The following is a 26,342-nucleotide window of genomic DNA, read 5'->3' as shown; positions in this document are numbered from 1 at the left end:
ATCGAGCCAAGGTCCAAGTCCCGCTTTCAGCGGGGCGATTCCCGACCTCAGAAACAGAGGCAGTGAACCGAGGTGCGGCTCTGATTTTCCGAATTCCTTCAATTTGGAATGGGACTAAATCTGTCTCTGAGGGAGGTGGGAGTGCCGGGTGTGGAAGGCAATGAGGGTGGAGCTGGCGAATTGATAGCTTATACAAACTTACAACTCGGTACAAAACTTATTTTCCCAGGGAGGAAATGGTGAATACGAGTGGACATTATTTTAAGGTGATTGTTGGAAAGTATGTCAGAGGTAGTTTTTTTTAAACAAGTGACTGGTGGGTACGTGGACACCCTGCCCGTGCGTGGGAAGGGTGGCAGAGGCAGACACATCTAAGAAATTAAAGAAATTCACAGATGGAAAAAAAACTGGGGGGCTATTGGGCAAGGAAGAGCTATTATCTTAAGAGTAGGTTAAAAGGTCGGCACCAAGTCGTAGGCTGAAAATAATACACGGAAAATGCTGGAGGCAGCATCGATCATTAAAGATCCTCACCACCCAGTCCATGCTCATTTCTCGCTACTGCCATCAGGCAGAAGGTACAGGAGCCTCAGGACCAGCACCATCAGGTTCAAGAATAGTTACTACCCCTCACCCATCAGGCTCTTGAACAAAAGGGGATAACTGTATTCATTTAAGGACTCTTTTATCTTGTTATTTATCGCTATTTATTATCTGCATTTGCAGTTTGTTTACAGTTCCTGATGTTTACAGTTTACAGATCCTGCCTAGTTACTGTTCTAGTTTTGCTAAATCTGCCCACAGAAAAAAAAATCTCAGGGTTGTATGTGGTGACATGCATGTAAATTTTTCTTTGAATTTTTGAGACCCTTCATCGGCACTGGGAAAAAAAGAGATGGACTTCTCATCCTTTTCCCAGTCCTGAAGAAGGGTCTCGAACAAAAACGTTGACTGTTTATTCTTTTACACAGATGCCTATTGGCCTGCTGAATTCCTCCTGCATTTTGTGTATTACTTTCATTTTCAGCATCTGCAGGTTTTCTCTTGTTCGTGGGCTGAAGGGCATGTACTGTGCTGTATTGTTCTAGGAACTAAATGGGATAATCAAATCCAGACTTCTCTTGCATTAGTCTCAATACCTCCCTGTATAATTGGATCCTTGATTTCCTTACTTGCAGATCCCAGTCAGTTCAGACAGGCAAAAATATCTCATCCACAATCTCCATCAGCACAAGTGCACCACAGGGCTGTGTGTTTAGCCCCTTGTTCTACTCACTTAGGACTGTGTGGCTAAGCACAGCTCCAATGCCATATTCCAAGTTCAAAGGTTCATTTATTATCAAAGCATATGCAGCTCTGGAATTTGTCTTCTCCAGACAGCCATGAAACAAAGAAAAAACATGGAAGTCATTCAGAGAGAAACATCAACCCCCCCTCCCCCGGGTAAAAAAAACAGCATTCTGATCATCACCTCCAAACCCCCCTCCCCTGCACAAAATGGAACAGAAACATTGACCCCCAAACACCCTCCCCTAGCACAACAAAATGGAAAAGGAACGAGCGATAAAAAAACACCGAATATAAAAGCCATAGGTCTGCAAAAGTCCACAGTCCATAAATCAATAGTCTAATCCATAAACGCAGAACCACACTACCATCCTACAATATCTGCACATAGCAGGGAGACTGAAAATCTGGCTGACTGCTGCTACAACAACAACCTCTCACTCTGGGTTTTGCTGAGTTGCTCCAGCATTTTGTTTATATTGCTTTGTATTTCCAGCACCTGCAGATTTTCTCTTGTTTGTGAACCTTACTCAATGAAAGCAAGACCAATGAGCTGATTATTAACTCTAGGAGCAGGAAACCAGGGGTCCATGAGCTTTAAATTCCTCGGTGTGATCATTTCTGAGGACCTGACCTGGGCCCAGCCCAAGTGTAATTACGAAGGAAGCATGGCAGCACCTCTACTTCCTTAGGAATTTGTGAAGATTTGGCATGACATCTAAAACTCTGACAAACTTCTACAGATGTGTGGTGGAGAGTATATTTACTGGCTGCATCAATGTCCTTGAATTGAAAACCCTACAAAAGTAGTCGATACAGCCCAGTCCATCACAAGTCCTCCCCACCATTGAGCACATCTATATGGTGCATGGTCACACCACCACCACCAGGGTCACAGCAGCATCATCACCACCACCACCACCACCACCACCACCCAGGTCATGCTCTCTTCTCACTGCTGCCATTAGGAAGGCACAGGAGCCTCAGAACTCACACCACCAGGTTCAAGAACAGTTATTATCGCTCAACCATCAGGCTCTTGAAGTAAAGGGGATAACTTTGTGGCAAATGTTCAGGGGATATTTGCGTGGAGTTCTGCATAGGTATGTTCCAGTGAGACAGGGAAAGGATGGTAGGGTACAGGTACTGTGGTGTACAAAGGCTGTTGTAAATCTAGTCAAGAAAAGAGCTTAGAAAAGGTTCAAAAAACTAGGTAATGATAGAGATCTAGAAGAATATAAGGCTGACAGGAAGGAGCTTAAGAGTGAAATTAGGAGTGCCAGAAGGGGCCATGAGAAGGCTTGGTGAGTAGGATTAAGGAAAACCCCAAGGCATTCTACAAGTATGTGAAGAGCAAGAGGATAAGATGTGAGAGAATAGGTCCAATCAAGTGTGACAGTGGAAAAGTGTGTATGGAACCGCAGGAAATAGCAGAGGTACTTAATGAATACTTTACTTCAGTATTCAATATGGACAAGGATCTTGGCAATTGTAGAGATGACTTACAGCAGACTGAAAAGCTTGAACATGTAGATATTAAGGAAGAGAATGTCCTGGAGCTTTTGGAAAGCATCAAGTTGGATATGTCACTGGGACCGGACGAGATGTACCCCAGGCTACTGTGGGAGGCGAGGGAGGAGATTGCTGAGCCTCTGGCAATGATCTTTGCATCAACAATGGAGACGGGAGAGGTTCCGGAGGATTGGAGTGTTGCAGATGTTGTTCCCTTGTTCAAGAAAGGGAGTAGAGATAGCCCAGGAAAATATAGACCAGTGAGTCTTACTTCAGTGGTTGGTAAGTTGATGAAAAGGATCCTGAGAGGCAGGATTTATGAACATTTGGCGAGGCATAATATGATTAGGAATAGTCAGCATGGCTTTGTCAAAGGCAGGTCGTGCCTTACGAGCCTGATTACATTTTCTGAGGATGTGACTAAATACCTTGATGAAGGTAGAGCAGTAGATGTAGTGTGTATGGATTTCAGCAAGGTATTTGATAAGGTACCCCATGCAAGGCTTATTGAGAAAGTAAGGAGGCATGGGATCCAAGGGGACATTGTTTTGTTGATCCAGAACTGGCTTGCCCACTTCTGGTTGTAGAGGGGCCATATTCTGCATGGAGGTTGGTGACTAGTGGTGTGCCTCAGGGATCTGTTCTGGGACACGTACTCTGCGTGATTTTTATAAATGACCTGGATGAGGAAGTGGAGGGATGGGTTAGTAAATTTGATGATGACACAAAGGTTAGGGTGTCGTGGATAGTGTGGAGGGCTGTCAGAGGTTACAGTGGGGCATTGATAAGATGCAAAACTGGGCTGAGAAGTGGCAGATGGAGCTCAACCCAGATAAGTGTGAGGTGGTTCATTTTGGTAGGTCAAATACAATGGCAGAATATAGTATTAATGGTAAGATTCTTGGCAGTGTGGAGGATCAGAGGGATCTTGGGGTCTGAGTCCAGAGGACACTCAAAGCTGCTGCACAGGTTGACTGTGTGGTTAAGAAAGCATATGGTGCATTGGCCCTCATCAATCATGGGATTGAGTTTAGGAGCTGAGAGGTAATGTTGCAGCTATAGAGGACCCTGGTCAGACCCCACTTGGAGTACTGTGCTCAGTTCTAGTCACCTCACTACAGGAAGGATGTCTAAACTATAGAAAGGTTGCAGAGGAGACTTACAAGAATGTTGCCTGGATTGGGGAGCATGCCTTATGAGAATAGTTTGAGTGAATTTGGCCTTTTTTCCTTGGAGTGACGGAGGATGAGAGGTGACCTGATAGAAGTGTATAAGATGATGGAGGCATTGATCATGTGGATAGTCAGAGGCTTTTTCCCAGGGCTGAAATGGCTATCACAAAACGCCGAGAGTGGTGAGTGTGTGGAATAGGCTGCTGGCGACAGTGGTGGAGGTGGATACGATAGGGTCTTTTCAGAGACTCCTGGACAGGTACATGGAGCTGAGAAAAATAGAGGGCTCTGGGTAACCAACCCTAAGTAATTTCTAAGGTAAGGGCATGTTCGGCACAGCTTTGTGGGCTGAAGGGCCTGTATTGTGCTGTAGGTTTACTATATTCTATTACTTTACTCAAATTCACTTGCCCCATCACTGAAACATTCCCACAACCTATAGACTCACTTTCAAGGACTTTGCCCCATCACTGAAATGTTCCCAGAACCTACAGACTTACTTTCAAGGACTCTTCATCTCATATTCTCGATATTCATGGCTTGCTTGCTTATTTATTTATTGATTGATTGTATTTGCACTGTTTGTGTTTTTTTTACATTGGGTGTTTGTCCATCCTGTAGGGGTGTGATACTTTATTGATTATATTGCGTTTCTTGTAGTTACTGTGATTTTCCACAAGAAAATGAATCTCACGTTGGTGTCATACGTGTACTTTGATAATAAAAGTACTTTGAACCATCACCCCTGGCCTGGCAATGTGTTCTATGCACTTACCATTCTATTTAAAAAAAAACTACTTACCTCTGACCTCCCCCTTGTACTTTCTTCCAACCCCCTTAAAATTATGCCCCTTGTATTAGCAATTTCCACCCTGGGAAAAATTCTCTTCATATCCACTCTAATCTTGTATACATTTATCAAGTTACCTCAAATCCTCCTTCACTCCAAAGAAAAATGCCCTAGTTCATTCAACCTATGCTCTTAAGGCATGCCCTCTATAGCTGAAGCAGCATCCCAGTGAATCTCTTCAGTACCCTCTCCAAAACTCCACACCCTTTCCATTCTGGCATCGGGCATCCCCCGACCAATGGAATGCCTGAGAGAGATAGGGTAGATGACTAGTACCTTTTAGCCAGGGTGAAAATATCTAATACTATGGTGAGAGGGGCTAAGTTCATGGGGCACAGATGTTTTAGACAAAGAGTGATGGATTCCTAGAATGCGTTGCTCTGTGTTTCAGAGACAAATACAGTAGAGATATTTAAGAGGCTCTCAGATAGTCAAGTGAATGTGTAGGTGTTGCAACTAAAAGCATGCAATATATGGCATAATGTAGATGAACTTGCATACTGGCAAGAATGACGTTTTAGGCATCACTGAATCATGGCTGAAAGATTATAGCTAGGAGCTTAATGTTCAGGGATACACATTGTATCAAAAGGATTGGCAGGAAGGCAGAGGAGGCGTAAAAAGAGGTGACATAGGGTCAGAAGATGTTGAATCATTGTGGATAGAACTAAGGAACTGCAAGGGTAAAAAGTCTCTGATGAGTTGTATATAGACTCCCAAACAGTAGTAAGGATGTTGCCAACAAATTACAGTGGGAGATAGAAAATGCATGCCAAAAGGGCAATGTTACAATAGCCAGGGAACTTCAGTATGCAGGTAGATTGAGAAAATCAGGTTGGTGCATGATTACTGGAGGAGGAATTTCTCAAGGGCTGTCTACAAGAAGGCTTTTTAGAGCAGCTCATGGTTGAGCCTACAAGAGGATCAGCTATTCTGCATTGAGTGTTGTGTAATGAACCAGAATTGATCATAGAGTTTAAAGTAAAACTCTCATCCTTTGTAGATGAGAGTGGGCGCTGTAGGAAGGATGAGCAACTTAACTGTAGCACCGTAGTTCAGGGAGCCATTCAAGGGGGGGGGGGAAGAAGAGAAATGTACTTTATATTTTATTGTCGCCAAACAATTGATACTAGAACGTACAATCATTACAGCGATATTTGATTCTGTGCTTCGCGCTCCCTGAAGTACAAATCAATAGTAAATATTAAAAATTTAAATTATAAATCATAAATAGAAAATAGAAAAGGGAAAGTAAGGTAGTGCAAAAAAACCGAGAGGCAAGTCCGGATATTTGGAGAGTACGACCCTCCAAATGTAGTGGTTATTAGGGATAGTATAGTCAGGGGAATAGACAGAGTTCTCTGTCGTGAGGATAGTGCATCCCAAAGGCTGTGTAGCCTCCTGGTGCCCGGGTTCGGGACATCTTATCTGACCTGCAGAGGAATTTGCATATTTGCAGGGGAAGATCCAGTTGTTGTGGTCCATGTGGGTACCAACAACAGAGGTAGAATGAGGAAAGAGGTTCTGCTGAGGGAATTTGAGCACCTAGGAACCAAATTAAAAGGCAGAAGCAAAAAGGTAGTAATCTCCGGATTACTACTTGAGCTACATGCAAATTGGCATAGGGTCAAGAAGATTAGAGAGTTAAATGCGTGGCTCAAGGATTGGTGTGGGAGAAGTGGGTTTGAACGCATGGGAAATTGGAACTAGTATTGGGGAAGGAGGGAGCTGTACCAATGGGATGGATTCCACCTGAACCATGATGGGACCTGGATCCTAGTGAATCACATAACTAGGGTTGTGAATAAGGCTTTAAACTAAATAGTAGAGGGTTATGTTCAACAGATTGGAGAAGTATGGATAAAGTAAAAAAGAAAAGTAAGAGTGGAGTGAAGAAAAGTCAACTGTAAAAGAGTAAAAGATTACAATATTTTAAAAGCACAATGAGTGTGAGGGCTTTCTATTTAAATGACCGTAGTATTCGAAACAAGATCAGTGAACTTGTGGCTCAAATCAGTACAAAGATGTACGATTTAGTGCCCATTACAGATATGTGGTTGCAGGGTGGAGAGGATTGGGAATTAAATATCCTAGGATATCAGCTAATACAGAATTATAGGCAGAAAGGTAAGAGAGGTGGGGTAGCAATCTTAATTAAAGATGAGATCAAGGCTATAGTTAGAGATGATACAAGATCTAAGGAGCAGAATGTTGAATCCATCTGGATACAGATTAAGAAGAGTAAAGGGAGGAGAAAAAAAAATAGCTGGTGGGAGTAGTCTATCGGCCACCGAATAATAACATTACAGTGGCACACGCAATAAACAGAGAAATATCTGAGGCATGTAACAATGGAACAGCAATTATCATGGGGAACTTTAACTTGCACATAGATTGGGTGAATCAGGTTGGTCGAGGCAGTCTTGAGGAGGACTTCACAGAATGCATCCATGATGGCTTTCTTGAACATCATGTTACTGAACCTACAAGGGAACGTGCTATCTTAGATCTGGTCCTGTGCAATGAGACAAGTAAAATTAGTGATCTTGTGGTTATGGATCCTCTCAGAAAGAGTGATCACAGTATGATTGAGTCTCTCATACAAATGGAGAGTAAAATAGTTTGATCTAAAACCAGTGTATTACGCCTAAACAAGGGAGACTACAATGAGATGAGGGAGGATTTGGCTGATGTAGACTGGGAACACAGGCTATATAGTGGGATAGTTGAGGAACAGTGGAAGACTTTCAAAGAGATTTTTCACAGTGCTCAACAAAAGTACATTCCGGTCAAAGGCGAGGACAGTGAGGGTGGGGAGAGACAGCCTTGGATAACTAAGGAAATAAAAGAAGGCATCAAAATAAAAGCTTGTGCAGACAAAGTCGCCAAGGGTAATGGGAAACTGGAAGATTGGGAAAATTTTAAAAAACAAAGTACCACTAAGTGAGCAATAAAGAAAGGGAATAGATTATGAAAATAAACTAGCACAAAATATAAAAACATAGTAAATGTTTTTATGATTATATAAAGCAGATGATTATGATTATAGATGCAATGGGACGTGAGGACCTTGATACAATAGCTATCACTATAGAGGGAGTGCTGAGAAAACTTGTGAGCCTGAAGATAGGTAAGTCCCCTGGTCCTGATGGAATGCATCCCAGGGTACTGAAAGAAATGGCAGAAGTTATAGTAGCGGCTTTGGTGATAATTTCTCTGACTCTGTGCAGGTCCTGGTGGATTGCAAGTTGGCAATGTCACACCACTGTTCAAAAAAAGGGTGCAGGCAAGAGGAAAGTAATGATAGGCCAGTTAGTTTAACATCTGTAGTTGGGAAAATGCTTGAAGCTATTATTAAAGAAGAAATAGCAAGGCATCTGGAAAGAAATGGATCCATCAGGCAGATGCAGCATGGATTCAGCAAACGCAGGTCCTCTTTGACAAATTTACTGGAGTTCTTTGAGGATATAATGAGTGCAGTGGATAGAGTGGAACAGATGGACGTTGTTTATTTGGATTTCCAGAGGGCGTTTGATAAGGTGCCTCATAAAAGACTTATCCATGAGATAAGAATGCATAGAGTTTGGGGTGATGTATTAGCATGGATAGACGATTGGTTAACTAATAGATAACAGAAAGTTGGAATACATGGGTGTTACTGTGGTTGGCAATCGGAGGTGAGTGGTGTGCCACAGGGTTGAGCGCTGGGCTCACAACTGTTCACGATATACATTAATGATCTGGAAGAGGGGACCGAGTGTAGTGTATATAAGTTTGCTGATGATACTAAATTGAATGGAAAAGCAAATTGTGCAGAAGATACAGAGAGTCTGCAGAGAGCTATAAATAGGTTAATTGAATGGGCAAGGGTCTAGCAGATGTTGGTAAATGGGAGGTCATCCATTTTTTAAGAAAAATGAAAGAGCAGATTATTATTTAAATAGTAAAAAATTGCAGCATGCTGCTGTGCAGAGGGACTTGGGAGTGCTTGGCATGAATCACAAAAGGTTGGTTTGCAGGTGCAGCAGGCTATCAAGAAGGCAAGTGGAGTGTTGGCCTTCATTTCTGGAGGGACTGAACTTAAGAACAGGGAGGTTATGCTGCAACTGTACAGGGTACTGGTGAGGCCGCACCTGGAGTACTGCGTGCATTTCTGGTCTCCTTACTTGAGGAAGGATATACTGGCTATGGAGGTAGTGCAGAGGAAGTTCACCAAGTTGATTCTAGAGATGAGGGGGTTAGACTATGAGGAGAAATTGAGTCGCCCAGGACTGTACTCACTGGAATTCAGAAAAATGAGGGAAGATCTTATAGAAACATAAAATTATGAAAGAGATAGATAAGATCTAGACAGGAAAGAAGTTTCCACTGGTAGGTGAGACTAGAACTAGGGGACATAAGATTCGGGGAAGTAGATTTAGGTCAGAGATGAGCAGGAACTGCTTTTCCCAGAGTGTGGTGAATCTGTGGAATTCTCTCTTTCATTGTTTCCTGCCCAATGAAACAGAGGAAGCTACCTCAGTAAATGTATTTAAGACAAGGCTGGATAGATTTTGCATAGCAGGGGAATTGAGGGTTATGGGGAAAAGGCAGGTAGGTGGAAATGAGTCCATGGCTAGATCAGCCATGATCTTATTGAATGGGGGAGCAGGCTCGATGGGCCAGATGGACTACTCCTGCTCCTATTTCATATGTTTTTAGAAGAACCCTTAGGGGCCAAGTGATCATAATATGTTCAAATTCACCCTGAGGAGAAACCAAAGTCACATATATCTGTATTACAGTGGAGTAAAGGGAATTACAGAGGCACGAGAGATGAATTAGCCAAAATTGATTGGAAAAGAACACTAGCAGATGACAGCAAAACAACAATGACTGGAAGCAATTTGGCACAGGATATATATATCCCAAAGAGGAAGAAGTGTCCTAAAAGAAAGATGACACAACATGATTAACAAGAGAAGTCAAAGCCAACATAAAAACTAAAGAGAGGGCATGTAATAGAGCAAAAATTAGTGGCAAGTTAGAGGATTGGGAAACTTTTAAAAACCATTAGAAGGCAACTATATAAGGTAAAGGTAAAGATGGAATATGAAAGTAAGCTAGCCAATAATATTAAAGAGGATACCAAATGTTCGTCAGATACATAAAGTGTAAAAGAGAGGCGAGAATGGATATCAGACCACTGGAAAATGATGCTGGAGGGGGCGGGGGCAATGAACTGAATAAATATTTTGCATTAGTCTTCACTGAGGAAGACACAAGCAGTATGGTGGAAGTTCCAGTTGTCAAGGGGCATGAAATGTGTGAAGTTACCATAACTCGAGGGAAGGTTCTTGGGAAACTGAAAGGTCTGAAGGTAGATAAATCACCTGGACTAGATGGTGTACACCCCAGAGTTCTGAAAGATGTGGCTGAAGAGATTGCGGAGGCATTAGTAATGATCTTTCAAGAATCTCTAGATTCTGGAATGGTTCTGGAGAAATGGAAAATTGCAAATATCACCCCACTCTTCAAGAAGGGAGAGAGGCTTAAGAAAGGAAACTATAGGCCAGATAGTTTCACCTCAGTGGTTGGGAGGATATTGGAGTCGATTATTAAGGATGAGGTCTCAGGGTACTTGGAGGCACATGATAAAACAGGCCGTAGTCAGCATGGTTTCCTCAAGGGAAAATCTTGCCTGACAAATCTGGTGGAATACTTTGAAGAAATAACAAGCATGATAGACAAAGGAGAATTGGTTGATGCTGTGTACTTGGATTTTCAGAAGGCTTTTGACAAGGTGCCACATATGAGGCTGCTTAATAAGCTATGAGCCCATGGCATTACAGGAAAGATTCTAGCATAGATAAAGCAGTAGCCGATTGACAGGAGGCAAAGAGTGGGACTGGTTGCCGGTAACTAGTGGTATTCCATAGGAGTCTGTTTTGGGACCAAATCTTTTTACATTATACATTAATGATTTGGATGATGGAATTGATGGCTTTGCTGCAAAGTTTGCAGATGATATGAAGATAGGTGGAGGAGCAGGTAGTTTTGAGGTAGTAGAGAGGCTACAGAAGCACTTGGACATATTAGGAGAATGAGCAAAGAAATGGCAGATGTAATACAGTGTCAGTAAGTGTATGGCCATGCACTTTGGTAGAAGAAATGAAAGGGTTGACTATTTTCTAAATGGAGAGAAAATATAAAAATTGAGATATAAAGGGATTTGAAAGTCCTTTTGCACAATTCCTTAAAGTTAATTTTCAAGTTAAGTCTGGGGCGAGGAAGACAAATGCAATGTTAGTATTCATTTTAAGAGGACTAGAATATAAAAGCAAGGATGTAATGATGGAATTTCATGAAGCACTGGTGAGGCCTCATTTGGAGTATTGTGAGCAGGTTCATCAAAGCCTTTCAAATTTTGGTAAGTATCAATGAGACCCCCCCCCCCCCATTCTTATGAATTCCAGTAAGTACAGGTGCAGAGCCTTCAAACACTTAAGACAAAAAATGGAATGAATTCAATCTGTAACTAGGTCCCACACATAAATAAAAGATTCTGCAGATGCTGGAAATCCAGAGCAACACACACAAGATGCTAGAGGAACTCAGCAGATTAGGCAGCATCTATGAAAGGGAATAAACAGTCACCATTTTGGGAGTCTTGGCCTGAAACGCCGACTGTTTTATTCCTTTGCATCAGTAGATGCTGCCAGACCTGCTGAGTTCCACCAGCATTTTGTGGGTGTCACTCCTAAATGTAAACGAAGGGAATTTCAAAGGTATTTTTATTGAAACACACAGCAGACAGGCGATTGTTAACACTCAGTGAAGGAATTCAGGAAATGCAACATTCCTCCCTGGCTTGACATTACAAAAGCAATTTGACTATGCCCTACAAATGAAGTTAAACAGAAGAAGATTGGAGAAAATTCAGATATGTTAAGCTAGCCTTTCCTATTAATATCACCATAGCTGATCTACTCCTGATTTCAACTCAAGAATCAGTCTCTCCTCCATGGACTCAGTAAAGCAGCCAGTATAATCAAAGACCCCATCCACCCGGACCTTCTCTCTTCACATCCACCAACTCCCCAAAATTCAACAGAAGATAAAAAAAGCCCAGACACAAGAGATTCTGCTGATGCTGGAAATCCGGACCAACACACAAAAGTGCTGGAGGAACTCAGCAGGTCAGGCAGCATCTACGGAGGGGAACGGACAGTTGACATTTCTGGCCGAGACCCTTCATCAGGACTCCAATGATTATACCAAAAATTGTTTTAGAAACTCAAAAGGTGCTGCTGCTGCTTGAAATCCAGAGCGATCCACACAAAATGCTGGGAGCACCTCTGGAAAGGAATAAACAGTTAATATTTCAGACCAGGACCCTACATCAGGGCTGGAAAGGAAGGAGGAAGAAGTCAGAATAAGAAGGTGGGGGAGGGGAAGGAGTACAAGCTAGGTGATAGGTGAAACCAGGTGGGTGGGGGAGGAAGATGAAGTAAGAAGTTGCGAGGTGATAGGTGTAAGAGGCTGAAGAAGGAATCTGAAAGGAGATGGGAGAAAGGGAAGGAGGCAATAGGCAAGAATTGTTTTATCTTGTTCACTGTGTAATGATTTGATCTATATGAACAGTAAGCAAGACAAATATTTCAATGTACCTCAGTACATGTGACGGCGTTACGAGTCTCTAAGAGCAGAAATAAAACCACAAGACCATAAGACATAGGAGCAGAATTAGGCCATCTGGCCCATCGTGTCTGCTCCGCCATTTAATCATAGCTCATCCTTTTTTTAAATCTCCTCCTCAACCAGTTCCTGGCCTTCTCCCCCGTAATCTTTTTTTTGCCTTTTCAATATATTTATTGATATTATATTAATTGCGTGAATACAAATACAAAATTCATAAGGATACAAGTAAATAATATGTTACATTACACTTAAATCACAGTAATATGATCACAGTATCCCATATTCCAAATCAATCATGTACAAAAAAAGATTGAATTATGAAATGAAATAAAATAAAATAATTGTATTTTATTTTTAAAAAAATCTACCCCCACTACCAAAATGAGTTGGTTGGTAAAAAAAAAAAGAAAAATACCTTACCATATGATATAATAATAATGGCTCAGATCCATACTTTAATAACAGTTCAAAGATTATGAAAATAATTCAGAAAGGGTCGCCGTAACATTAGAAAATCATGTTTAGAGTCAGAAATTGAACAACGAATCTTCTCTAGATCAAGGCACAACATAACATCAGACAGCCATTGAACACGAGTGGGCGGGGCGGCCTCCTTCCACTTGAGCAAGATCGTCCTCCTGGCCATAAGAGACATAAAGGCCAATACCCGCAAATTAGATGCCGTAACCTTTGATGCTATATCCAATCAAGAACCTATCAATCTTTGCCTTAAATACACCCGACAACCTGGCCTCCACAGCTGCATGTGGCAACAAATGCTACAAATTCACCACCCTTTGGCTAAAGAAACTTCTCCGCATCTGTTTTGAAAGGGCACCCCTCTATCCTGAAGCTGTACCCTTTTGTCCAAGGCTCTCCCACCATGGGAAACATCCTTTCCACATCTACTCTGTCTAGGCCTTTCAACATTCGAAAGATTTCAATGAGATCCCCCCTCGTCCTTCTGAATTCCAGCGAGTACAACCCGGAGCCATCAAATGTTCCTCGTATGATAATCCTTTCATTCCTGGAATCATCCTTGTGAACCTCCTCTGGACCCTCTTGAACAGCGGTCCCTAACCACTGGGCCATGGACCGATGCTGGGCCGCAAAGCATGTGCTACTGGGCCGCGAGGAAACGATATAATTTGGCGATATGAGTCAGCTGCACCTTTCCTCATTCCCTGTCATGCACTGTTGAACTTGATAACACATGAGGTCATCACGCACGCGTCATCCATGTCAGCGCGGGAAGAAACTCAACCCCACGAGCTTGCAAATGACGGCGGGCTGAAAAGTATGTTTGACAGAATGTCTCTGCCGGTATTCTGGATCAAAGTCAAGGCTAAATATCCTGAGATAGCCACAAAAGCTCTGAAAACGTTGCTTCTATTTCCAACATCATATCGCTGTCAAGCGGAGTTTTCTACAATGAATGCAACAAAAACTAAATTGCAGAATAGACTGGACATAAGGAACCCCTTTCGAGTATCGCTGTCTCCCATCACCCTTCGATGGCACCGTCTCGTTGCAGGGAAAGAAGCCCAGGGCTCCCACTGATTCAGCGATATTAGGGTGTTGCAATGATTTTATATGTTCATACGGGGAAAATATGTGCTGTGTGCTTAATCCAAACGTTATTTAAAATGTTATTATGCTATTGACTTATAAGTGACTTATAATTGGTTTATCACTATATTCATGCACTGTTACATAAAACCTAAAATAACACTAACACATAGTAAAAGCAGGAATGATATGATAAATACACAGCCTATATAAAGTAGAAATAATGTATGTACAGTAATTTCACTGAACAGAATCGCCAAAAATGATTTGTAGAAAAAAAAATTTGGCACATACACGCATGCGCACACAGGTGCCCGTGCAAGGATTCATGGTCATGGTAGTCTTTCCCGGAGTAAATACAACGTATTTAACTGCTACTCTTGTCCGTTGGCAACCCTACCACCCCCCCCCCACCCCCGATCGGCCGGTCCGCCAGAAAATTGTCAATAATAAACCAGTCCGCGGTGCAAAAAAGGTTGGGGACCCCTGCTCTTGAATACCAGCACATCTCTTCTAAGATGAGAGGCCCAAAACTGTTCGCCATACTCAAGATGAGCCCTCACCAGTGCCTTTTAAAGCCTCAGCATCACATCCCTGCTCTTGTATTCTAGACCTGTTGAAATGAATGCGAACCATAACCGATTCAACCTGCAAGTTAACCTTCAGAGTGTTCTGCACAAGGACTCCCAAGTGCCTCTGCATCTCAGATTCCTGGACTTTCTCCCCATTTAAAAAATAGTCCGCACATTTATTTCTACTACCAAAGTGCATGACCATGCATTTTCCAACATCGTATTTCATTTGTCACTTTCTCGCCTATTCTCCTAATCCGTCTAACTCTTTTTGATTTTTATAAATGACCTGGATGAGGAACTGGACGGATGGATTAGTAAATTTGTTGATGACACAAAGGTTGGGGGTGTTGTGGATTGTGTGGAGGCCTGGCAGAGGTTACAGTGGGACATTGATAAGATGCAAAACTGGGCTGAATAGTGGCAGATGGAGTTCAACCCAGATAAGTGTGAGGTGGTTCATTTCGGTAGGTCAATATGATGGAAGAATATAGCATTAACGGCAAGACTCTTGGCAGTGTGGAGGATCAGAGAGATCTTGGGGTCCAAGTCCATAGGATACTCAAAGCTGCTACGCAGGTTGACTCTGTGGTTAAGAAGGCATACGGTGCATTGGCCTTCATCAATCGTGGGATTGAGTTTGAGAGCTGAGAGGTAATGTTGGCAAGGGAACATCAAACGCCACTCATATTCTCAGGAATATTATCAAAAGGGTGGAACATCAGTTGGCTATAACTGATCTTCAAAAATCCTGGCAACAAAGTGAGCTTAAGATGGGGAAAATCGAAGAAACAATTAATGTAATGAAGAAGAAACTTGACTTTCTGACTTTTAAAAACTCTGACTTAGAATCTAGAATGCGACGGCAGAATTTACGAATGATTGGGGTGCGTGAAGCTGTTGAATCTAACAACCCCATGAAGTATTTTTCTCAACTTTTAAAAGATGCATTCCCTACTGTATTTCCTGACCAACCACCGCTACTGGATCGTGTTCACAGAGTCCCATCATACTCGTCTAGGTCAGATAGACCTAGACATGTTATCTTACGTTTTCATTACTTTCAAGACAAGGAGAGACTGTTTCGATTCGCTCGATCTAAAGGTTTCATTGATTTTTCGGATCTTAAGTTCCGATTCGTGGAAGATTTCAGTAAACCAATCTGGGACCAACGGGTTCGCTACAGATCTGTGATGTCGGAATTCTATAAGCTAGATTTAAGACCAGCGCTGCTGTACCCTGCACGTCTAAGGATTCGCATGTCAGATGGAGCCCTTCGTTTTTTTGATTCTCTATCGGATGCCCAGAGTTATCTGGATCAATTTTCACCTTCAACATCTTAATTGTTATTTTTTTAACTATCTCCGTTGATCGGAGGCTGTGAATTGGTTGGTTTTAACTTTTTCGTGCCCTATTTGGGCAGAAAAGTTTATTTTTGATTTCTTAATATGGTTGCTAAACTTTCTTTTTAACTGCGTCATTTCTTTCTTTTCCCAGGGGATTCTGGGTGGTTACTTCCTTATTGTCATTTTACGTATTTCCTGTGTGGCCTTAAATTTTGTAGTTTTTTTTTAAATTTTATTTTGTTTTGCTTTTTATAACTAGTTTATGTTAATAATCTTATTTTTTCTTGTTGTTTTGTTTATTCATGGGTTTGGGGTTTATCGTGGTTTTTTTAATATATATTTTCTGGCTTTTGTTCTGTTGTGTGTGTATTTTAATTGAGTTACCTTTTTTTTTTACTTTTTTACTGTTTTACAATTAGCTGATCTTTTTCATATTTATACCTTTTTTTTAGGGAGCGTATACCGGAAGTCATGGGGGTAGTTTTAGCGCTTGCTTCTTTCGGGCGGGTCTGCTTTAGATTTTGCCTTGGGGTCTTGGGGTGGGGGGTGGTGGGAGGGGCTTCACGTTTTAGTTTTTTTCTCTTTGGGCTATATACATTATTGAAGTACTGGTTGCGTCCTTTTTCCCGGTATCTTTTGTATGTTCTGTTTCCTCTCCGGGTTTGTGGGTCGCGCCTATCGTCAATCCTCCTTGTTGTGGGTTGACTTTAGGATTTATGGAGTCTATTATTAATTTTGTCTCCTGGAATACTAATGGTCTTAATCAGTTGCACGGTGGGGTTTTTTTTGGGGTTTTTTTTTCTTTTTTTCTATTGATATATATATAAAATTTAGTATACTATTATGTTATCTTGGTTTCTTATGTTTAAATTACATTGTTTGTAGTATTTTTTTTTGGTATTGATACCTTCTGTAATTTTATTATATTTTAACATTGTATTAATGTTTATATGGCTTACTTTTGGTATACTCATTCAATAAAAAGATTTAAAAAGGAAAAGGGCAACAGAAGTACAACAAGACCTATACTTCTGTTTCATTGACTACACAAAAGCCTTTGACACAGTGAAACACCAAGTCATCATGAAAATGCTTAAAGATATTAATATCGTTGGAAAAGATCTAAGAATAATCAGGAACCTCTACTGGCAACAAAGTGCAGCCATACGGATACAACAACGAGATTGGTGAATATCAGCCAATAAAGCGAGGAGTCAGACAGGGTTGTGTTCTATCACCAGACCTGTTCTCCTGTACAGTAAAAACATCTTGAGAACCATACAAGACGTACCTGGAATAGGTATAGAAGTATAGAAGGATACAATATCAACAACTTCCGCTATGCAGATGATACAGTACTGATAGCAAACAGTGAAGTAAATTTACAGAAACTAGTATCTACCATCAACACAGAGAGCAAAAGACTTGGCTTATCCTTAAACAAAAAGAAAACTGAAGTAATGGTAATATCAAAGAAACCTGATATCCCAAACTGTAGGATCGTATTGGGAAATAAAATCCTGAAACAAGTTCACAACTTCAAGTACCTTGGATCATGGGTAACATCTGATGGCAAATGTGAAACAGACATAAAAGCAAGAATAGCAATGGCAAGAACAGCATTTACAGAAATGAGAAACATCCTGACGAACAAGAAAATAGCAATTGACATCTGCCTTAGAACTCTCAGCTGCTACATTCTTCCTATATTGATGTATGGCTGCGAGTCATGGACCATCACAAATGCAATGGAAAAAAGAATCAATGCAGCAGAGATGTGGTTCCTCAGAAGAATACTATGCATATCATATAAGGACAGGATAACCAACGAAGAAGTTCTACAGAGAACGAAAACAAAATGTACATTACTTAAAAAAAAATCAGAAAACAGCAATCAAAATTCTCTGGACACATCATGTGAAGAGAGGCATTAGAACATTTAGTTACAACTGGAAAGCTGGAAGGAAAAAGAAGCAGAGGCAGACAGAGAATGAAAATGATAGATGGAATAACATCATGGTTAGAAACAGGGGAGTTAACAACTACAATTCGGAGGGTCAGGGACCATGATGGATGGAGAGACATAATCGCCCACGCCGAATGGCAAGGCACCCAAATGATGATTGATGTTTCTGCATCCTACCCGTTTCCTCCACACTACCTGCCCCTCTACCATTCTATGTATCATCTGCAAACTTGGCAACAAAGCCATCTAACGCACACACGAGGAAATCTGCAGATGCTGGAAATTCAAGCAAAACACACAAAATGCTGGTGTAGTTTAAATTGAGAACATACACGATGGGCTGAAGGGCCTGCTTCCTCACTGTACTGTTCTACACTTCTTGTTCTAGTGTGCCCTTCCACCTACGTTAGTGTCATCATCACATTTGGACTCCTTTATCTACGTGCCAAGGAAGGTGGGTATGCAAGGAAGAGAGGATTCAGGAAAACTGGCACAGGTAGATCGAATGTGGCAGACGGATTTGGGGCAAGACAAATCAGCATGGTTTCATTCGGCACTGCATTTTAAAATTCTTAGCATCAAACACAATATGGGAGAGGAACTCAGCAGGTCAGGCAGCGTCTATGGAGGGGAACAAACAGTTGATGTTTCAGGCTAAGACCCTTCACTAGGACTGGAAAGGAAGGAAAAAGCCAGAATAAGAAGCTAGGAGGAGGAGAAGGAATACAAGCTCATAGATGATAAGCAAAGCAAAATGAGTGGGTGGGGGGGTGGTGGTGGTTGTAAGTAAGAATCAGAGAAGTGATAGGTGGAAGAGGTAAAGGGCTGGAGAAGAAGGAATCTGATAGGAGAGGAGAGTGGAGCATGGGAGAAAGGGAAGAAAGAGAAGCTCCAGAGGAAAGTGATGGGTAAGTGAGGTGAAGAGAAGGGATCAAAGGGTAACCAGAAGGGGAATGGAGAAAGAGAAAAGGGGAGGGGTGAGAAATCAGTGGAAGTTAGAGAAATTGATGTTCTTGCCATCAGACTGGAGGCAACCCAGACAGAAAATACCTGGCTTTTCTACTGTCAGCTATAATAAAAATGCCACAAGATCCTGATTATTGAATGTAACCTCACAGTAGTGATTGAATCTATGCTTTATTTTACTTCTGTTGTTGCCGCCCCAAACATATTTCTTTTTTTCCATAGCAACAAGAGCCACATACGTTAGGTAGTTTGCTACATCCACCAGATTACAAACACATGGCGTGACAACTTGAGCGAGGAGCTATACCAGGCTGACGATCAACCCTGATCTACCCACCACGTTGTTCTCTCTTCTACTGAAGGAAGTTTTTCACATTTATCAGTCTATTTTCATCATCTCTTTGCCTGCCTGCCCAAAAGCATACTGAATGTTGATGTGGATGCTGCCTTAACCCATGAAATTTGGGAGAGATTCTGCACCTTCCCTCTCCAGTCCTGATGAGGTGTCTTGGCCCAAAACGTCAACTGCTTATTCCTTTCCAAAGATGCTGCCTGACCTGCTGAGTTCCTCCAGCATTTTGTGTGTGGTGCTCTGGAAAGTATCCAGATTCAATTCAAATCTGCATTGCTTGAATAAAGAAAGGAACATTTCAAGATTCATTTCATTTGATTCAATCAGTGATTCACTTTGGAAAATTGAGTTTGAAGGCAGTACACTGAGTTAATGTCAGAATTCTTGGCAGTGTAGAGGAACAGAAAAATGTTGGGTTGATTGGTTGTTATGAAAGCAAGTGGTGTGTTGGCCTTTATTGGTTGGGGAATGGAGTTCAAAAGCCAAGAGGTAATATTGCAGCTCTATAAAACCCTGGTTAGACTACATTTAAAGTATTGCATTCAGTTCTGTTTGCCTCATCACAGAAAGAATGTGGAAGCTTTTGAGAGGGTGCAGAGGAGATTCACCAGGATGCTGCCCGGATTATCGAACATGTCTTATGAGGATACGATGAGCAAGCTAGGGTAGATTGATCTTAGAGTAGGTTATGTGTAATGCCCTGGTTAAGATTTCTACTGCTATGCCTTGAGGTATTACCTATCCCCTCCCAGCTTCTTATTTCACCCACCTCATCCATCCACCTTCCCTCTCACCTGGTCTCACTTATCACCTGCCAGCTTGTACTCCTTCCCTCCCCCCACCCCCAGCTTCTTATTCTAGCTTATTCCCCTTCCTTTCCAGTACCGATGAAGGGTCTTGGCCCGACACATGGGCTCACAGATTCTCTTCCATTCCCCTCCATAGATGATACCTGACCTGCTGGATTTCTCTACCATTTTGTGTGTGTTGCTCTGGATTTCCAGCATCTGCAGAATCACTTGTGACTTGTGTTCTTATGTTCTAACTATGCAGGGTTGTGTGTTAGGTCTCCATCCGAAGTTATACCAGTCACCTTTTTCTTCCCCTTTTAAAATCTGTCCCAATGTGATTTGGCTTTCAGCATCAAGTCTTCGCCCCATCTACCTCAATGCTGAGCCTGAACATTTTGTGGTTAGTGCCAACCTGAACTTAGCTCAAGTATCTGACCTACACGGCAAAACACTGTCCCCATAGAAACTATCCCATCTGAATGCATCATTGCTTGGTATGGCAGCTGCTCTGCCCACGACTAATCGCAGGGAGTTACTACTGCAGTTGTACAAGGCCTTGGTGAGACCACACCTGGAGTATTGTGTGCAGTTTTGGTCCCCTAATCTGAGGAAAGACATCCTTGCCATAGAGGGAGTACAAAGAAGGTTCACCAGATTGATTCCTGGGATGGCAGGACTTTCATATGAAGAAAGACTGGATGAACTAGGCTTGTACTCATTGGAATTTAGAAGATTGAGGGGGGATCTGATTGAAATGTATAAAATCCTAAAGGGATTGGACAGGCTAGATGCAGGAAGATTGTTCCCGATGTTAGGGAAGTCCAGAACGAGGGGTCACAGTTTGAGGATAAAGGGGAAGCCTTTTAGGACCGAGATTAGGAAAAACTTCTTCACACAGAGAGTGGTGAATCTGTGGAATTCTCTGCCACAGGAAACAGTTGAGGCCAGTTCATTGGCTATGTTTAAGAGGGAGTTAGATATGGCCCTTGTGGCTAAAGGGATCAGGGGGTATGGGGAGGAAGGCTGGTACAGGGTTCTGAGCTGGATGATCAGCCATGATCATACCGAATGGCGGTGCAGGCTCGAAGGGCCGAATGGCCTACTCCTGCACCTATTTTCTATGTTTCTATAGACGTAGCTCAGTCCACCATGAAAACCAACGTCCACTGTCTCTACACTTAGAACCATAGAAACTACAGCACAGAAACAGGCCTTTTGGCCCTTTTTGGCTGTGCCGAACCATTTTCTGCCTAATCCCACTGACCTGCACACGGACCATATCCCTCCATACACCTCCCATCCATGTATCTGTCCAATTTATTCTTAAATGTTAAAAAAGAACCCGCATTTACCACCTCGTCTGGCAGCTCATTCCATACTCCCACCACTCTCTGTGTGAAGAAGCCCCGCCTAATGTTCCCTTTAAACTTTTCCCCCCTCACCCTCGGTAAAACATCCAGTATAATCAAATACTCCTCTCACCCCATGATAAAAAAAAGCTTGAAAATTTATACCACCCAGCTCAAGGTCTCTTGAATGGACCTCTTCAGAATCAGAATCACTTCACTGCACATAGTGAAACATACCAGAATTGATTGTGGTTCAATGCCAAGCATAAAACACAGCACAATACCACAGCAGACAACACAATAGCAACCAACAATTTACAAGACAATAGTGTAAACAGCCATGAGCAATCAACAATTAACAGCACAGTCACATGTGCAAACTTAATAATCAAATTGAAATAAATGTGAACATATGATCAGACTCAGTAACTGTCAACACAACAAGGAGAGCAGCAAAGACCGTTTAACAGATGTTGTGCAGAGACAGTTAGGGAACTATACTGAGTTTTGTTGAGAAGCTGGCTGGCTACAGGAAAGAAACTTCAGTTGACATATGGTCCTGGTAGTGATGGACTTGTAGTGTCTTCCTGATGACAATTTGATGAATAGGTGACTGTAGTCAGCAGTATTTTTTTCTTGCACAATAAAGATGAAATCCTGATCCCACAATCTATTTTGTCATGATATTCATCTACCTGCACTTTTTCTGTAACAATTCTGTTATTGCTTTTCCCCTTTGTACTATCTCAATATTTTTTTTTATTCTCAAATGATCTGTATGAATGGCATGCAAAACAGAGTTTTTCACTGTATCTTGATATATCAAAGTTAAAGTCAAAGTAAATTTATTATCAAAGTACATATATGTCACCATATGTTGTTGACTGCCGTCTAGTTGTTGTCAACTCATGGCAAGTCTATGGATAGGATAGTGTAGTTGTCCATAGGGTTTTTGTGGCAAGATATGGAAGTAGATTGCCAGGCCTTTCTTCTGCACAGATAATATTGCTGCCCTGTTTGGGACCTGGCTGGGTTTGAACTCAGAACCATCTGCTTCAAAATGCAGCGCGGATGCCACTACACCACCAGCCGGCTCATGACCATAAGACATGGGAGCAGAATTAGGCCACCTGGCCCATCGAGTCTGCTCCGGCATTTAATCATGGCTCATCCTTTTTTTCTATCTCCTCCTCAACCCCAGTTCCCAGCCTTCTCCCCATAACCTTTGATGCCATGTCCAATCAAGAACCTATCAATCTCTGCCTTAAATACACCCAACAACCTGGCCTCCACAGCTGCATGGGGTAACAAATTCCACAAATTCACCACCCTTTGGCTAAAGAACTTTCTCCGCATCTCTGTTTTGAAAGGGTGTTCCTCTATCTTGTCCTGGACTCTCCCACCACGGGAACATCCTTTCAACATCTACTCTGTCTAGGCCTTTCAACATTCAAAAGGTTTCAATGAGATCCCCACTTATCCTTTTGAATTCCAGCAAGTACAGACCCAGAGCTATCAAATGTTCCTTGTACGATAACCCTTTCATTCCTGGAATCATCCTTGTGAACCTTGTGTCCTTGTGCCACCATATACTACATTCAAATTTGTCAGTCAGATGCGAGAAGACAGGTGTATGGTGTTGAGTGGGATCCAGGATAGGCCATCATGGAATGGCGGAGCAGATTCAATGCACTGAATGGTGTAATTCTGCTCCTATGTCTCATGGTCTTATGTATCAGTATTATTGTGGAGTAAAGGGAATTACAGAGGCATGACAGAGGAACTGACAAAAATTGATCGGAAAAGAACGCTGGCAGGTATGATGGCAGAGCAGAAATAGCTGGAATTTCTGGAAGGATATTCATTAACTTTATATTCTATTTATCATAAATTATCTTCTATTTATCATAGATTACTATAATTGCACATTGCACATTTAGACATAGATTTTTACTCCTCATATATGTGAAGGATGTAAGAAATAAAGTCAATTCAATATGTACGTACATCCCAAAGTGGAAGAAGTATTCTAAAGGCAAGATGACGGAACCCGTGGCTGACAATAGAAGTCAAAGCCAGCATAAAAGCCAAAGAGAGGGCAATAATAGAGCAAAACCAAGTGGCAAGTTAGATGATTGGGAAGCTTTTGAAAACCTGCAGAAAGCAACCAAAGAAGTCATTATGAAGAAAGAAAAAGATGGAACACAAAGGTAAGCCAGACAATATTAAAAATAGCAAAAATTGCTTCAGATATATAAATACTAAAAGAAAGGTGAGAGTAGATATTGTGCTGCTGTAAAATGATGCTAGAGAGGTAGTAATGGGGGACAAGGAAATGGCGGACGAACCAAAGAAGTATTTGCATCAATCATCACTGTAGAAGACTCTAGCAGTATGCCGGAAGTTTGAGAGTGTCGGGGGCAGAAGTGTGTGAAGTTGCCATTTCTAGGGAGAAGGTTCTTCAGAAACTAAAAGGTCTGAACTTAGATATATGACCTGAACCAGCTGGTATACAACCAGGAGTTCTGACAGGGGTGGCTGAAGAGATTGTGGAGGCATTAGTAATGGCCTTTCAAGAATCTAGATTCTGAAATGGTTCTGGAGAAATGGAAAATTGCAAATATCACTCCACTCTTCAAGAAGGGAGAGAGGCACAAGAAAGGAAATTATAGGCCAGTTAGTTTCACCTCAGTGGTTGAGAAGATATTGGAGTCAATTGTTAAGGATGTAGTTTCGGGGTACTTGGAGGCACATGATAAAATAGGCCTTAGTCAGCATGGTTTCCTCAAGAGAAAATCTTGCCTGACAAATCTGTTGGAATTCTTTGAAGAAATAACAAGCAGAATAGACAAAGGAGAATTGGTGAATGCTATGTCCTTGGACTTTCAGATATTTGACAAGGTGCCACACATGAGGCTGCTTAACAAGTTAAGAGACGTGGTATAACAGCAAAGATAATTGCATGGATAAAGCAGTGCTGATCGGCAGGAGGCAAAGAGTGGGAATAAAGGGAGCCTTTTCAGGTTGGCTACTGGTAACAGTGTTGGTGCGTGGCCAAGTGGTTGAGGCGTTCGTCTAGTGATTTGAAGGTCACTAGCTCAAGCCTTGGCTGAGGCAGTGTGTGCATCCTTGAAAAGGCACTTAACCACACATTGCTCTGTGACGACACCAGTGCCAAGCTGTATGGGTCCTAATGCCCTTCCCTTGGACAACACTGGTGGCGTGGAGAGGGGAGACTTGCAGCATGGGCAACTGCCGGTCTTCCATACAACCTTGCCCAGGACTGCACCCTGGAAACTTTACAAGGCACAAATCCATGGTCTCATGAAACTAACAGATGCCTATTTTTTTTTAAAAACTGGTAACTAATGGTATTCCACAAGGGTCTCTGCTGGGACTGCTTTTGATGTTATAGAACAAAATTGAGGGGCGACCCTTCAGAAACACAGAAATCTACAGCACATTATCAGCCCATAACGTTGTGCCAACCATATAACTGCCTAGAATTTCTCTAGCACATAGCTACCTATTTTTCTAAGTTCCATGTACCTATGTAAGAGTCTCTTAAAAGACCCTACTGTATCTGCCTCTACCACCATCGCTGACAGTGCATTCCACATACCCACCACTCCGTGTGTAAAACTTACCTCTGACATTCCCTTGTATCTGCTTCCAAGCACCTTAAAACTCTGCCCCCTTGTATTAAGCATTTCAACCATGATCAATGCCTCTCATCATCTTATACACCTCTATCAGGTCACCTCTCATCCTCCATTGCTCCAAGGAGAAAAGGCCAAGTTCACTCAATCTATTTTCATAAGGCATGCCCTCCATCCAGGCAACATCCTTGTAAATCTCCTCTGTGCTCTCTCCATAGTTTCCACATCCTTCCTGTAGTGAGGTGACCAGAACAGAACACAGTACTCTAAGTGGGATCTAACTAAGGTCTTACATAGCTGTAACATTACCGCATGGGTCTTGAACTCAATCCCACGGTTGATGAAGACTAACACACCATACGCCCTCTCAACAACACTGTCAACTTGCGCAGCAGCTTCAAGTGTCCTACGGACATAGACCCCAAGATCTCACTGATCTTCCACACTGCCAAGAGTCTTGCCATTATTATATTCTGTCTTCATATTTATCTACCAAATTGAACCACTTCACTCTTATCTGGGTTGAACTATATCTGCCACTTCTCAGCCCAGTTCTGCATCCTATCGATGTCCTGCATTAACCTCTGAGAACCCTCCAGACTGTCCACAACACCCAACTTTTGTGTCATAGCAAGCGTGCTAACCCAGCCTTCTACTTCTTCATCCAAATCATTTATAAAAATCACAAAGAGAAGATGTCCTAGAACAGATCCTTGCAGAACACCACTGGTCACCATCCTCCATGCAGAACATGAACCATCTACAACCACCCTTTGCCTTCTGTGGGCAAGCCACTTCTGGATCCACAAAGCAAAGTCTCCTTAGATCCCATGCCTCCTTACTTTCTGAATGAGCCTGGCACGGAGAACCATAAGACCATAAGACAAAGGAGCAGAAGTAGGCCATTCGGCCCATCGAGTCTGCTCCGCCATTTTATCATGAGCTGATCCATTTTCTCCTATTTAGTCCCACTCCCCCGCCTTCTCACCATAACCTTTGACGCCCTGGCTACTCAGATACCTATCAATCTCTGCCTTAAAAATGCCTTAAAACCTTATCAAATGCCTTACTGAAATCCATATACACTACATCCACTGCTCTACCCTCATCAATGAGTTTTGTTACATCCTCAAAGAATTCAGTTAGGCTTGTAAGGCACAACTTGCCCTTGACAAAGCCATGCTGATTATCCCTAATCAGATCACGTCTCTCCAAATGTTCATAAATCCTGCCTCTCAGAATCTTCCCCAACAACATGCCCACCACTGAAG

The 26,342-nt window shown here is 42.1% G+C and overlaps 1 protein-coding gene across 1 annotated transcript in view; it reads right to left on the bottom strand.

Moving 5' to 3' along the window:
• plcd1a (phospholipase C, delta 1a) overlaps positions 1-26,342 on the bottom strand; it is a 193,170-nt gene that overhangs the window by 142,627 nt on the left and 24,201 nt on the right. The window lies entirely within an intron of this gene.

The sequence above is a fragment of the Mobula hypostoma genome, chromosome 3 (assembly GCF_963921235.1).
Source record: "Mobula hypostoma chromosome 3, sMobHyp1.1, whole genome shotgun sequence".
NCBI classification, from domain to species: Eukaryota; Metazoa; Chordata; class Chondrichthyes; order Myliobatiformes; family Myliobatidae; genus Mobula; species Mobula hypostoma.
The sequence above is the reverse complement of the archived record's forward strand: the minus strand, read 5'-3'. Positions and strand labels throughout refer to the sequence as shown.